Here is a 14,263-nt window from a genome sequence, read left to right on the forward strand (position 1 = left end):
CCGTTTAATATTCATATTATATACATACGTATGTATTTTTCAATAATACTTCCCTTTTTTGTACACGTCTTAGTGAGAATTCACGGTTCGTTCACTTACCAGCACTAGTTCGTACCTTACCTTAGAAAGCAAGCAGCCACAACCTCCGCACGAAGTATAACCATGCTGCGGCTATGGCAGGCTAAAAAATAAATTTAAAAAATCTGCTGACTAGGTGCTATTAGGCGGGTCCTTTTTTTTTATTTCATTTAATTTAATAAATCGTATGGCCACATGGCTATACTGTGATATTTTTTAAAATTTTTTAAATAAATAGTATGGCCGTGCGGCTAGAGATAGCTCGGCTATATTGGAGTCCCTTTTTTATTTTTATTTTTTTTAAAAAAAATTTCCCATATTTTCCTTTAGAGCATTATCCATTACTATTAGGCCATTACTCGAGTCTCTATAGCCCCCTTTTGATTTTTTTACATTTCCAGAAGTTATTACCCGTATAAAGAATTTAGCAATTTCCCGTTTAATACTTGTATTATACATACGTGTTTTTCAATAATACTTCCGTTTTCTGTACACATCTTAAAGACTCATTAAAATACACATGTAGCACTCAAGAGAATGAGTCCAAGGCAGACATTCGCACAGAAAAAAAAAAGAAAAAAAAAAGAAGAAGAAATAATTGAACTCTCAGATTGATTTACTGTGAAATTTCCATTTTTTCAATATCTGCTTTGGATATGTTGAAACTAGCAAATTAATAACTATAAAGTATAAACTAATGGAAGTAGGCCACATAATTTCAAAATTTCTAGGGCATCCTTCTTTGCAAACTCAACAACTAGAAAGCTTATGTTTTGCTTCCAACGTAACCTCTCTTTGTTAACTGTCTTTCCCGAGTAGAAGGGTACTTGCAATACACTTATAGTGGGAATTCAAATCATGTCATTCTCTTATGAGAAATTCATCCTATTTATCTGTCCTTGGAACTTTAGTAATTTGCCTCCCCACTATTCAACTTTAGTATTGATAGCTTACTAATTGTCTTCCCAGCTACTCAACTTAAACTATATACTGTAGGGTTTCTAATTTCTAATTAAGTTTCCAATGCTGCTAATTGTGAGATTTTTTAAGGTGAGAGACAGTTACAGAAAACTTTATCAAATTAATACAATTATCTTCTAATCAGAGTCAGACTCTCCATATATAGTGCAGACTAAAAGAAACACACCCTTCACTGGTTCATCAGGTGTACCTAAGGTGAGCAGCTCCTGGAATTCTTGTCCTTGTTGACCATAAGAACACTATCAATCTATTGGTAGTCTTTAATGAAAATGTCTTGTTCCTGTTAGTTGGAAAGAGTCAATTTCCCCTCTCATTCTCTCTGAGTTTCTAATTTTTTTTGTTTGGCCTGGTTTCTGGCATTACATGGTAGTCTTTAACCCACCAATGAATTCTCTAGGTGTGGCTGCATCAAGGATGAAGCCTCCCCTAAAGAAAGAAACATCAATGAAGCTTTTGAGGGCACCTAATTAACTTGATATATGTAAATATGTAAAACAGCAGCCATGACAAAACAGTGCATTCAAAACATCAACATAGGATGCAAAAGCGATCCCACAGGAAGATTTAAGTTGAAAACAAACAAACCACACATATTCTCAAGCAACATTTTTCTGATCAACTTCTAATACCAAACAATATATTAACTCTAATTCAAATCACAACATGAGTTGTTGAAATCATGATAGAATACACATATGTAACATCTTAAAAGGAGAAGTTACCCACTTCCAAGGAGCATCTCGAGCAGGAAGATTCGAAGGCTTTAGACTGAGACTAGCAAAAATATTCATGAGATCTCTTTCTTCACTATCTGCATGATTATGTTCAACAGCACAAGTGTTACCACATAAAGGAAGGAAGGTAGGTTCAATAAATTACAAGGCAATAAAATTGCCAACCACAGTCACAAGTGTGCTACAATTTCAATGTTGCGAAGATATATACTCTTAACTTGTTAGGAAAGAATTGGACACCCAAAAATAACACCTAAATATATTACCAATTTTATTAAACTTAAAAGAAGACTTAAAGTATAACCAATTCTGCAGTTCCAAAATAAATAAAATAATAATTTGTAAGTCATATCCCTTGCCTGGACTGGAAATAGGTGATGGGTGCCTCATTGTTGAACTGTGTGTGGCCCTTTACTATTTTGGATTCCATCTTCTTATAAGAAGTTTCACCAATTAACTAAGACATCCGTTAATTGCTTCTCCCCAATATGCTCATTTCCAGAAGCTACGGAAGTCTTTGTTTCTCCTATAACTGAGATAAGAAATCATAAGCATTGCACATATAGCATCCATTTACCATAGGAATAAAATGCTATCTTCACACTTTTAGTAACACATAAAAAATATTCTGAACAAAAAAAAGCTGAGTATATACAACAAGTCTGTCTCAACACTTTCACTATCCCAATTCTATTGCATGAACTCTACAATAAGAGCAATTTATAATTTTTCTTTTTATAAGAAACACAAATTTAAGTTACAAACTTCCATTAAAACAAAGAAAGAGAATCGTGATGCAGAAGACACTGTTGATAATAATAGTGAAGATTATTGTACCATTCCTTATACTCAGTTCTGATTATTTGACTTCAGTAACAGGCAAAGTTGCACTACTAGATGGTCACTGGACTGGAACCATATTCCTTTGAATTCTGCTAACCACGAGGGGGCCTTTGCTTCTGACGAAGACATAAGAGCAACCAATTGCACCACTAAGAGTATATCAAAAAGCAAAAACTTTCACTATCTAGCATGTACTCAATCATCCATATATACATGGGGAGAATGGAGATTATGCGGCTCATAGAATCAAAGCACGATAGGTAAAATGGAGGGTTTTGTTAAGCATATATATAGTGTGATCATCATATTTTGCTAGAATTGAAAGCTAAGTTTATAGAACATCTGTTAGACCAGCCATGCTATATGGGACTGAATGCTGGACAGTTAGAAAACAGACATATTCATAGTTCCTGTAGGTACATATTAGCCGAATGTTACAACCAGCACAGTGATATGCACACCTCTATCTCTGTTTCTCTAACAGCATATTAGCCATTATTAGACACAAATTGTTAAGAGATCAGATTAAAATATTTGTCACCTTTCGAATCCTTCAAAATTGGAGATGTTTGCTGAATAAACTTTGCTATCCTTCAAAATCGAAGGGTCATTGCCTCAACCTTCAGGTTTTTATAGTGAAATGGATGTCAATGAACTCGAGGTCAATCCTTCTTCTAAAGCATTTTCAGCTAATGAAGTCACAGTCCCTTTACACTAGGGGAGGCTCAATAAACGATATTTCATGTTGGTATGTTAATCTGGTGCTTTTGAAGTCAGTTTGAAAAGTTAAATATAATGAAGAGATTCCCAACCCATGCGTTAGGAAATGCACCCTCTAATTTTTTTTATTTGTTTTCTTCAGAGTTGAGGTGGAGTTCACACAACAAAAACACAGATGCTGATACAAGAACAAATATAAAAGCTGAAATGAACTAGATTTTTCACTTGAGGTGGTGTAATATTTCAATTTTTTTTTTCTGTCATTTGGTGCGTTGGGTTTGGGTTCCTATGGAATAGGAGGAGGAGCCAAATCTTTCTTCTTTTTTCCTTTTTTCTCTCAGCAGACAAGAGGCATGATCAAATGTCAAAATCTATAACAGAAATGCAATATCCAAAGAATGAAAAGCAGTCCAACCAACCAAGAAGAAACTATCAAATATTGGTGAATCAGCAAACTTATGAATTTAGCAAATAAAGAACCTGAAGCCAGTTTCAAGCAGAAAAAACTTACTTGTGTAATATGAAGAGCCTGCTCAAGGCGCTGAATTTGAATCCATTGTTCTGTAACAATGTCAGCCATCTGAAAGCAAAGAGAAAGAAGCCAATGACAAAATGAACACCACACTAACAACATCACACACTCATAGCCATAGACCAAAGATGGATTGAGTACATCAGTGCATGACCTTTTGAGCCTGAAAGGCAACCGTTTCGAGTCTATCCTCGGCATCTTGTGCTTTAGACTCTAAAAAATCGGCCTAGGCGGGCGGCTAGGCGGCTACGCGGACGGCGAGACGGCTAGGCGGGCGCTAGGCGGCTAGGCGGTCGCTAGGCGGTCGCTAGGCGGCTAGGCGGTCGCTAGGCGGCTGGGCGGGCCTCCTAGGCGGGTTGGGTCATTTTTCGTTGCCGAACCCGGAGGACGAAGCAGCCGAAACTGAAGAAAACAAATCGAAGCTTGAGCTGATAGAGAACGAAACGTCGACTGCAACCTCCGTCCTCAGCGAGTGCAAGCTTCGTGTTCGTTTGTAATATGTTAACAGGGTATAGCCGCGCGGCTATACGCTTAAAATATTCGAGTATATTAACATTTATACATTTAAAATATTCGAATGTATTTAGACAGTATAGCCGTGCGGCTATACTCTTGAAATATACAATTTTGTAATTTCATTTCAAGGTTTGGGGCTGAAATACCACTTTAGTCCATTGGACTAGAGCTATTTCTTCAATTATTTTATTTGTACAAGCGATATTGGGGAATGAGAATTTAAATTCTTTCCAATACCTCTCATTCTAATGATTTCCAACTACTAGCCCATTGGGCAAGAATAAAAAAATGGATTTTATTTATAACAAATAACTTGGGTTTAACCCATAAATTCAACAACAAAAAATAGGATGTCAATGAACTCGAGGTCAATCCTTCTAAAGCATTTTCAGCTAATGAAGTCACAATCCTTTTACACTAAGGGAGGCTCGATAAACGATATTTCTTGTTGGTGTGTTAATCTAGTGCTTTTGAAGTTAGTTTGAAAAGTTAAATATAATTAAGAGATTCCAAACTCATGCGTTAGCAAATGCACCCTCTAATTTTTTTTATTTGTTTTCTTTGGAGTTGAGGTGGAGTTCACACAACAAAAACACAGATGCTGATACAAGAACAAATATAAAAGCTTAAATGAATTAGATTTTTCACTTGAGGTGGTGTAATATTTCTTTTTCTTTCTTTTTTTTCCTGTTCTTTGGTGGGTTGGTTTTGGGATCCTATGCAACAGGAGGAGGAGACAAATCTTTTTTTTTTTTCCTCTCAGCAAACAAGAGGGCATGATCAAATGTCAAAATCTATAACAGAAATGCAATATCCAAAGAATGAAAAGCAGTCCAACCAAGAAGAAACTATCAAATATTAGTGAATCAACCTGAAGCCAGTTTCAAGCCGAAAAAACTTACTTGTGTGATATGAAGAGCCTGCCCAAGCCGCTGAATTTGAATCCATTGTTCTGTAACAATGTCAGCCATCTGAAAGCAAAGAGAAAGAAGTCAATGGCAAAATGAACACCACACTAACAATATCACACACTCATAGCCATAGACCAAAGATGGATTGAGTACATCAGTGCATGACCTTTTGAGCCTGAGAGGCAACCGTTTCGAGTCTATCCTCGGCATCTTGTGCTTTAGACTCTAAAACATGAAGATCGAAGTTGTACTTTCTTGATGCAGCCCACAGAAGCCGTACCTAAAAAGCATTGCAAAGCCCATTTCTCAAATCCAACAAACCCTTTCTGCTACTTTTTCATTGAATTGAAAATTGCAAAAAATAAATTGAAAAAGATGTGAACCTCTCCTTCTAGAGCATTAAGCCTCTCATCATTAGCCAATGAGTCTCTCTGTGACATGCAAATGCAACCAAATATTATATATTTGCTTTCACTTTAGCATATACTTGAAAGCTGAACATTTTAAGCTGAAACGGGAAACAAACCTTAAGAGTGAACAAAACAGACTGCAAATGATGGATCTTCTGCAAATGATGTATCTGGGTTTAACAGAAGTATGGAACTCAAGGAATGTGAGATGTTGTGCATGAAGAACTGCTCCTGCACAGCTTTTGCAAACTTGGATACAGGGATGGAGGAAGTGGGTGCCTGCTGTGGTTTAGGGAGCTGTTTGATGTAAGAAATTTCACTGAAAATGGGCAAGATATTTATTTTAGTATGGCAGCATCAGAACTAGGTATCGAGTCATTTTTAATCTCAAAAGTCAGTGTGTTAATGCAAATTTTAAAGAAAACAACAGAAAAAAGAAACATCTTTGGATATGGAACAGTCAATTGGGAGTTATCCATCTCTTCATGATCATGTACAAAAAGTAAAGTCAAAACATATCAAACCCAAAGGTTGTTACTCAATACTTTTGGATTTGGACACAATTATCAAACTCTACTTTCAAAATTCGTCTGTTAAGATCAATGGATGATAGACATTACAGTTTTTTTTTTTTTTTCTTTCTTTATCAATATCTAACTTCTCACTCTTTTTGCTTTCAAATATATTTCCTGCCTAGATCATGAAGACTATACAACAATCAGTGCTAAACCTGCTAAACCCAATTTCCGCCCCGGGGGGTTAGACCACTTGGGTTATATTTTATAGTCTCATTGAATGTGAAGAAAGTAAGAATCATAGTAGGCAGTATTGTGTCATCTCCTGGGCTCCACCTGGGTGCAGCTCTGTTTTTTCTAATGTTTGGAAGAAGCAACACCAGACAGATGGTAAGTTGTTTTCTAGTCTTTCTTTAGAAAATAGAGAGCAACTTGGTTATTTGAAAATTTAACTACAATGGCCTATTGCGATATAGATGACATGATGTTAGAATTGAAAAAAAATAAGAAATGTGTGTCAAAATATTGGATAGCACCTCCCAATTGGAGATGCTCTTATTGGTACTTCTCTTGGGCATTTGTCTATTAAAATCAAATGTGGGGTTCATCTCTTCTACTCTTTTTTCCCCCCATTTGGCAACTCAAGTATTAACTTGAGGGGGACAAAAGAACTGAAAGAGAGAAAAAGATAGGAAGAATTAAAACAAGTATACAATTCAGAAAATTGCAGCTTCCTTTGAGTTGATTTGGTATTTGATTCTGGAAGACTAACCAAGTGAGTGGATGACCACAAATGATTTAGATTTTTCTACTAGAGGAACGCTCCTAATAGTCAATTGTCAGGCAAGACACCATCATTCTTGAACTAAATTTGAAGTAAGCCCACTTTTGATTGAAGAGAATTTTCTCCATTTCACACTGGAGAGAGTGATGTTTATTTGCATTCAATTACGCATCTAAATTTGATATGACGTGCAACGATATTGTCGATAATGCATCAGTAACATGTTTACATTGATAATTGATATTGTGTCAAAACGAAATCTACTCCAAGCTACAGTGAAAGGGGATCCCTTATGAGAAATTCATCCCATTTATCTGTCCTTGGAACTTTAGTAATTTGCCTCCCCACTATTCAACTTTAGTATTGATAGCTCACTAATTGTCTTCCCAGCTACTCAACTTAAACTATATACTGTAGGGTTTCTAATTTCTAATCAAGTTTCCAATGCTTGCTAATTGTGAGATTTTTTTAAGGTGAGAGACAGTTACAGAAAACTTTATCAAATTAATACAATTATCTTCTAATCAGAGTCAGACTCTCCATATATAGTGCAGACTAAAAGAAACACACCCCTCACTGGTTCATCAGGTGTACTCAAGGTGAGCAGCCCTGGAATTCTTGTCCTTGTTGACCATAAGAACACTATCAATCTATTGGTAGTCTTTAATGAAAATGTCTTGTTCCTGTTAGTTGGAAAGAGTCAATTTCCCCTCTCATTCTCTCTGAGTTTCTAATTTTTTTTGTTTGGCCTGGTTCCTAGCATTATATGGTAGTCTTTAACCCATCAATGAATTCTCCAGGTGTGGCTGCATCAAGGATGAAGCCTCCCCTAAAGAAAGAAACATCAATGAAGCTTTTGAGAGCACCTAATTAACTTGATACATGTAAATATGTAAAACAGCAGCCATGACAAATCAGTGCATTCAGAACATCAACATAGGATGCAAAAGCGATCCCACAGGAAGATTTAAGTTGAAAAAAAAAGAAACCACACATATTCTCAAGCAACATTTTTCTGATCAACTTCTAATACCAAACAATATATTAACTCTAATTCAAATCACAACATGAGTTGTTGAAATATTTCCAAAATTCATACGAATGACAAAAAAAACGCTGGTCTCTTTGCATTGCGGGCTCTAAAATCTAGCAAGGAATTCTTCATGGGGTCTTGGACACACCCAATCTGCAATCTGCGTCTCATTTACTTTTAATAACCTTGAACTTTCTCCGATCACAAATTATGTTAAACCTTCTATATGATAGAATTTTACCACTCATCTTTAGGGCTGTAGTACTAAATGGACAATGCTGACTTTCGTGATCTGCAGATATCCGTATCGGTGGTCTTCTTTTGTGTGTCTGTGTGTGAATGCTCAAACATCCAGTTTCATATGTGTCGCATATCAAACCTTAGTTGATTGCATAACATGAATTTATAGTAATGTATTTTATTAATATCCTAACATGATTTTGATAAGTCATGGGTTATGAGAAGACTGTCTTTTGCAGCACTGGATTAATTCTTAGTTGTGGAGCACAGAGTCACTGCACCATGATGTCAAGAGACTGTTTTCTAACTGACTGAGGGTTATCCGTTTTCCTTTATTGTTTGTCCTTTTTTAACATTGTCAGGCTTGTAAACTGACTTTTCCCTCGCAGGGATATGTGAGTTGCAGAAAGAGAATCGTGATATGTGAGCAATTTATAATTTTTCTTTTTATAAGAAACACAAATTTAAGTTACACACTTTCATTAAAACAAAGAAAGAGAATCGTGATGCAGAAGACACTGTTGATAATAATAGTGAAGATTATTTGTACCATTCCTTATACTCAGTTCTGATTATTTGACTTCAGTAGCAGGCAAAGTTGCATCTACTAGATGGCCACTGGAACCATATTCCTTTGATTCTGCTAACCAAGAGGAGCCTTTGGTTCTGACGAAGACATAAGAGCAACCAATTGCACCACTAAGAGTATATCAAAAAGCAAACTTTCACTATCTAGCATGTACTCAATCATCCATATATACATGGGGAGAATGGAGATTATGCGGCTCATAGAATCAAAGAATGATAGGTAAAATGGAGGGTTTTGTTAAGCATATATATAGTGTGATCATCATATTTTGCTAGAATTGAAAGCTAAGTTTATAGAAAATCTGTTAGACCAGCCATGCTATACGGGACTGAATGCTGGACAGTTAGAAAACAGACATATTCATGGTTCCTGTAGGTACATATTAGCCAAACGTTACAACCTGCACAGTGATATGCACACCTCTATCTCTGTTTCTCTAACGGCATATTAGCCATTATTAGACACAAATTGTTAAGAGATCAGATTAAAATATTTGCCACCTTTCGAATCCTTCAAAATTGGAGATGTTTGCTGAATAATCTTTGCTATCCTTCAAAATCGAAGGGTCATTGCCTCAACCTTAAAAGCCAGGTTTTTATAGTGAAAGCGATGTCAATGAACTCGAGGTCAATCCTTCTTCTAAAGCATTTTCAGCTAATGAGGTCACAGTCCTTTTACACTAAGGGAGGCTCGATAAACGATATTTCATGTTGGTATGTTAATCTGGTGCTTTTGAAGTCAGTTTGAAAAGTTAAATATAATGAAGAGATTCCCAACGCATGCATTAGGAATGCACCCTCTAATTTTTTTTATTTTTTTCTTCAGAGTTGAGGTGGAGTTCACACAACAGAAACACAGATGCTGATACAAGAACAAATATAAAAGCTTAAATGAATTAGATTTTTCACTTGAGGTGGTGTAATATTTCAAATTTTTTTTTCTGTCCTTCGGTGCGTTGGGTTTGGGTTCCTATGCAACAGGAGGAGGAGCCAAATCTTGCTTCTTTTTTCTTTTTTCTCTCAGCAAACAAGAGGGCATGATCAAATGTCAAAATCTATAACAGAAATGCAATATCCAAAGAATGAAAAGCAGTCCAACCAAGAAGAAACTAGCAAATATTAGTGAATCAGCAAAACTTATGAATTTAGCAAATAAAGAACCTGAAGCCAGTTTCAAGCAGAAAAAACTTGTGTAATATGAAGAGCCTGCCCAAGCCGCTGAATTTGAATCCATTGCTCTGTAACAATGTCAGCCATCTGAAAGCAAAGAGAAAGAAGCCAATGACAAAATGAACACCACACTAACAACATCACACACTCATAGCCATAGACCAAAGATGGATTGAGTACATCAGTGCATGACCTTTTGAGCCTGAGAGGCAAACGTTTTGAGTCTATCCTCTGCATCTTGTGCTTTGGACTCTAAAAAATCGGCCTAGGCTGGCGGCTAGGAGGCCAGGCGGACGGCGAGACGGCTAGGCGGGCGCTAGGCGGCGGGCGCTAGGCGGGCGGGCTCTAGGCGGCTAGGCGGCTGGGCGGGCCTCCTAGGCGGGTTGGGTCATTTTTCGCTGCCGAACCGGAGGACGAAGCAGCCGAAACCGAAGAAAACAAATCGAAGCTTGAGTTGATAGAGAAGCGAAACTTCGGCTGCAACCTCCGTCCTCTGCGTGTGCAAGCTTCATGTTCGTTTCAAATATATTCAAAGGGTATAGCCGCTCGGCTATACACCTTAAAATATTCGAATATATTAACATTTATACATTTAAAATATTCGGATGTATTTAGACAGTATAGCCGACCGGCTATTCGTTTAAAATGTTCTAATATATTTCCCGAGTATAGCCGCCCAGGCTAGACTCTTGAAATATACAATTATTGTATACAATTTTGTAATATCATTTTAAGGTTTGGGGCTGAAATAACACTTTCGTCCATTGGACTACAGCTATTTCTTCAATTATTTTATTTGCACAAGCAATATTGGGGAATGAGAATTTAAATTCTTTCCAATACCTCACATTCTAATGATTTCCAGCTATTAGCTCATTGGATAAGAAAAAAAAATATTGATTTTATTTATAACAAATAACTTGGGTTTAACCCATAAATTCAACAATAAAAAATAGGATGTCAATGAACTCGAGCTCAATCCTTCTTCTAAAGCATTTTCAGCCAATGAAGTCACATTCCTTTTACACTAAGGGAGGCTCGATAAACGATGTTTCATGTTGGTTGTGTTAATCTAGTACTTTTGAAGTCAGTTTGAAAAGTTAAATATAATTAAGAGATTCCCAACTCATGCGTTAGCAAATGCACCCTTTAAAGAAAACCTAGGTTTTATGTCTAACTATTTCCCATGTTTTATATCAACTAGCCTCTCCACACACGTTTTCGCGCCTGCGTGAGGCTTTTTTAAAAAAAATTAAATTTATTTTAGAATTATAAAAGATAATGGATAGTTGTATTCCATAAAAATAGAAACTTTTATCTGATTTTTCTTTTCATTTTTTTCAATGTGAAAAAGTATGAATTTACCATATTATCCTCATTTAATTAATAATTTCAATTATTAATGTTTGCATTAACCAATGGTATTTTGAATGTTTTACCATTCTCTACCTTTTGCTTTATATATATATAGATTATGGTACTTTATCATTTATATGTCCTTTTATTTTTGCATTATTTATGTATAAATTTATAATTTATAATACAAAATAATTATAAATAAATAAAATGCCTAGTCGATTACTCCTCTAGGCACTAGGTCCATGCATGTCGCATAGCTATTTTTAGAACATTGGTCAATTGATGCAATCTTCAATTAGTTACAACTTACAACGTTGTCGAGTGTACAGAAACGACATATCGACGATTTTCGAATGGAATCCAATAGAAATGTATTCTAATAATAAACACAACAAGTAAATTACTTTAAAATTAGCTCTTTTCTCTCCTTTAAGTAATTACCAAACTAAATTGTTTTATTTTATTTTTTTGGTTTGAAAAGATGTTTGAAAGGTTAAGCTCAATTCTTTTTCTTTTACTCATATAATATGTTTGATAAGTTAAATTTCTAATAACAGTAGTATTCAAACGTAATAAAAATATAAAGTTAATACCTTCGTCCTTATTGAGAAAACAAGATTAATAAATACATTGCTGCGAGATGATTTGAATTTTATGAAATGTTGCCAATAAGAAAAAAAAAAAGGAATTTTATTGATTATAAAATCAATAGTCTTTTTTCTCAAAGTAAGACCAGTGTTCTTCTAACTAAAGGCATCCCCGAGTCACACATTACATCCCTTGGCCGTTTATGCAAAACTCAATAAATTGTAAACGTGAAATTTACAGCTTACAGTCTTTACTTGAGGCGATAGGTATACAACCTAAGTTATTACAGTTTGAATTGATATAGAACTATATATATATATATATATATAATCTTGTATACCCGTTCTTTTGGAGATGCAGGTGCTAGTAGCAGTTCTAGCCATAGAACCTAAGGGTTAAAAACTCTCAAGAAATAATCATGCGGGACGTAGAAAAGGAGTTGTCCAACTGGGATATACCCAGAGTACCCATCATTAATATCTACTATAAAGGATCTTTCAAATTTAGATCTGATTATGCAATAAAAACTGTTGAAAAAACCATATATGTCATTGAAAAGTTCTTTCTGGATTACCAATTCTATTCGCTGAAAAGGTTAGGAATAGAATTAAAGATAAAAATGGTGGTGTCATTCCTTATGGGTCATACACCTATGGGGAATTATCCTCTGAGATTTGTGTAGAAGGATTAGCTATTTGCACAAACATAAAATTAAAGAAACAGCTTGATAAGTAGAAAACTCTAGGAAGAAAATAATTAGGAGACTTCTATGAATAATTTGATTTTGAACCAGTGAAATCTTATTCACATAAACCACATAAAAAGGGAAAGAAATTTGGGGGGCGTAGGAGCAACCTGAAATTAATAGGTTAATGAATAAACAAGATAATGATCAGAAATTCAAAAGATCAAAGCCAAAACCAGGGATAAGAATATAATGAAACTAAAAAAGATATAAACAATAACATTAATATTTAGTAAACTTTATATAGGGGTTGAATCCATGACAATATATTTTTGACACAAATCCTAACTCATGTGGATGGGCTACCATGCCCACTAAGAAACTGAAGACCGAACAAGGGCCATAAGTCAGCTGTATTTTTTTTTGCTGCTCTGTTTTGGTTTATGTCTCCTTCTGTTCTGGTTTTGTTTCTTAAAATGAAAAAAACTTTAGTGATAAATCGTGTTACCTATAAGTCATGAACATAAATTAGAATACTACCTATAAGTTAGGATCATAAATTAGATGACTACCTATAAGTCAAATACAAAAATAGACAAAGAAAATTGTATGTTACCTATCAAAAATGTACATAAAATACTATTATTTATTGTCTAAAATATGAAGAAAAAAACAAATATATACCTATGCAATAGGCAATATGACAATATACCTACACCATAGGATAATTTATCTACAAGTGTATATACTATACCTCTACCATAGGGTGAACGAAAATAAAAATAATGGCATATAAATTCTCATCTTACTCATTTTAGACAATAGGGATATAATGGGCACAAAAAAATTTAAATACAAATCAGTTAAATACAAAAATTTGAATAAACATGTCAAAGATAGAATCTAATCTACATGGCAAACTAATCAAGAGACTTGTATCAATAAACAATAATTCAAGGACTAGACCTAACTATTGGTTGGATTTTTGGACCTCTATCAACATTTTCTATTTCTTAGATCTAGGTCCAAAATGATTAGCTGTCATTGGGTTTAGTCCACGCGTTTTTGGTTTTAGATGTAGGTCCTTTGAATTTTATTACTCTTTTTATTGTGTCGATTTTACCCTTTGAGGTACATAAGAAAAACATTGGAAATCTAAATTTAATGAATTATTTTGTAATTAAATTTCAAAATTTCAATTTGGAATTCTTTCATTGATAATATTTACCTAATATATGGGTAAAATACAAATTAATCAATTGAAGTAAAGGCCCACATATTATACTAATCAATTAGGCAAGCACTCACATTAAATTATGTACCTAACATACAGGTAAATAGTGTTCTTATTAGCAACGAAAAAAACTTAGTGATAAATCGTGTTACTTATAAGTCATGAACATAAATTAGAATACTACCTATAAGTTAGGAACATAAATTAGAAGACTACCTATAAAAATATAGACAAATAAAATTGTATGTTACCTATAAAAAAAAATGTACATAAAATACTATTATTCATTGTCTAAAATATGAAAAAACAAATATATATATATATATATATACCTATAATAGG

General features: G+C 34.6%; 3 long non-coding RNA genes across 3 annotated transcripts; all 3 read right to left on the reverse strand.

Moving 5' to 3' along the window:
• Nucleotides 1-1,982: 1,982 nt before the first annotated feature.
• Nucleotides 1,983-4,372, reverse strand: LOC148915528 (uncharacterized). The gene is made up of 4 exons (XR_016128498.1): nucleotides 4,043-4,372; nucleotides 3,868-3,936; nucleotides 2,631-2,752; nucleotides 1,983-2,325 (listed from the first exon to the last, which is right to left on the reverse strand). It is a non-coding gene; the product is annotated as an uncharacterized LOC148915528 (long non-coding RNA).
• Nucleotides 4,373-5,072: 700 nt separating this feature from the next.
• On the reverse strand, nucleotides 5,073-6,037 carry LOC148915529 (uncharacterized). Its single transcript, XR_016128499.1, has 2 exons — nucleotides 5,842-6,037; nucleotides 5,073-5,746 (listed from the first exon to the last, which is right to left on the reverse strand). It is a non-coding gene; the product is annotated as an uncharacterized LOC148915529 (long non-coding RNA).
• A 2,807-nt stretch (nucleotides 6,038-8,844) lies between these two features.
• On the reverse strand, nucleotides 8,845-10,379 carry LOC148915530 (uncharacterized). The gene is made up of 3 exons (XR_016121973.1): nucleotides 10,249-10,379; nucleotides 10,047-10,142; nucleotides 8,845-8,963 (listed from the first exon to the last, which is right to left on the reverse strand). It is a non-coding gene; the product is annotated as an uncharacterized LOC148915530 (long non-coding RNA).
• Between the last annotated feature and the right edge of the window lie 3,884 nt (nucleotides 10,380-14,263).

Source organism: Prunus mume, linkage group LG7, assembly GCF_029339155.1.
Source record: "Prunus mume cultivar Tortuosa linkage group LG7, ASM2933915v1, whole genome shotgun sequence".
Taxonomy (NCBI): domain Eukaryota; kingdom Viridiplantae; phylum Streptophyta; class Magnoliopsida; order Rosales; family Rosaceae; genus Prunus; species Prunus mume.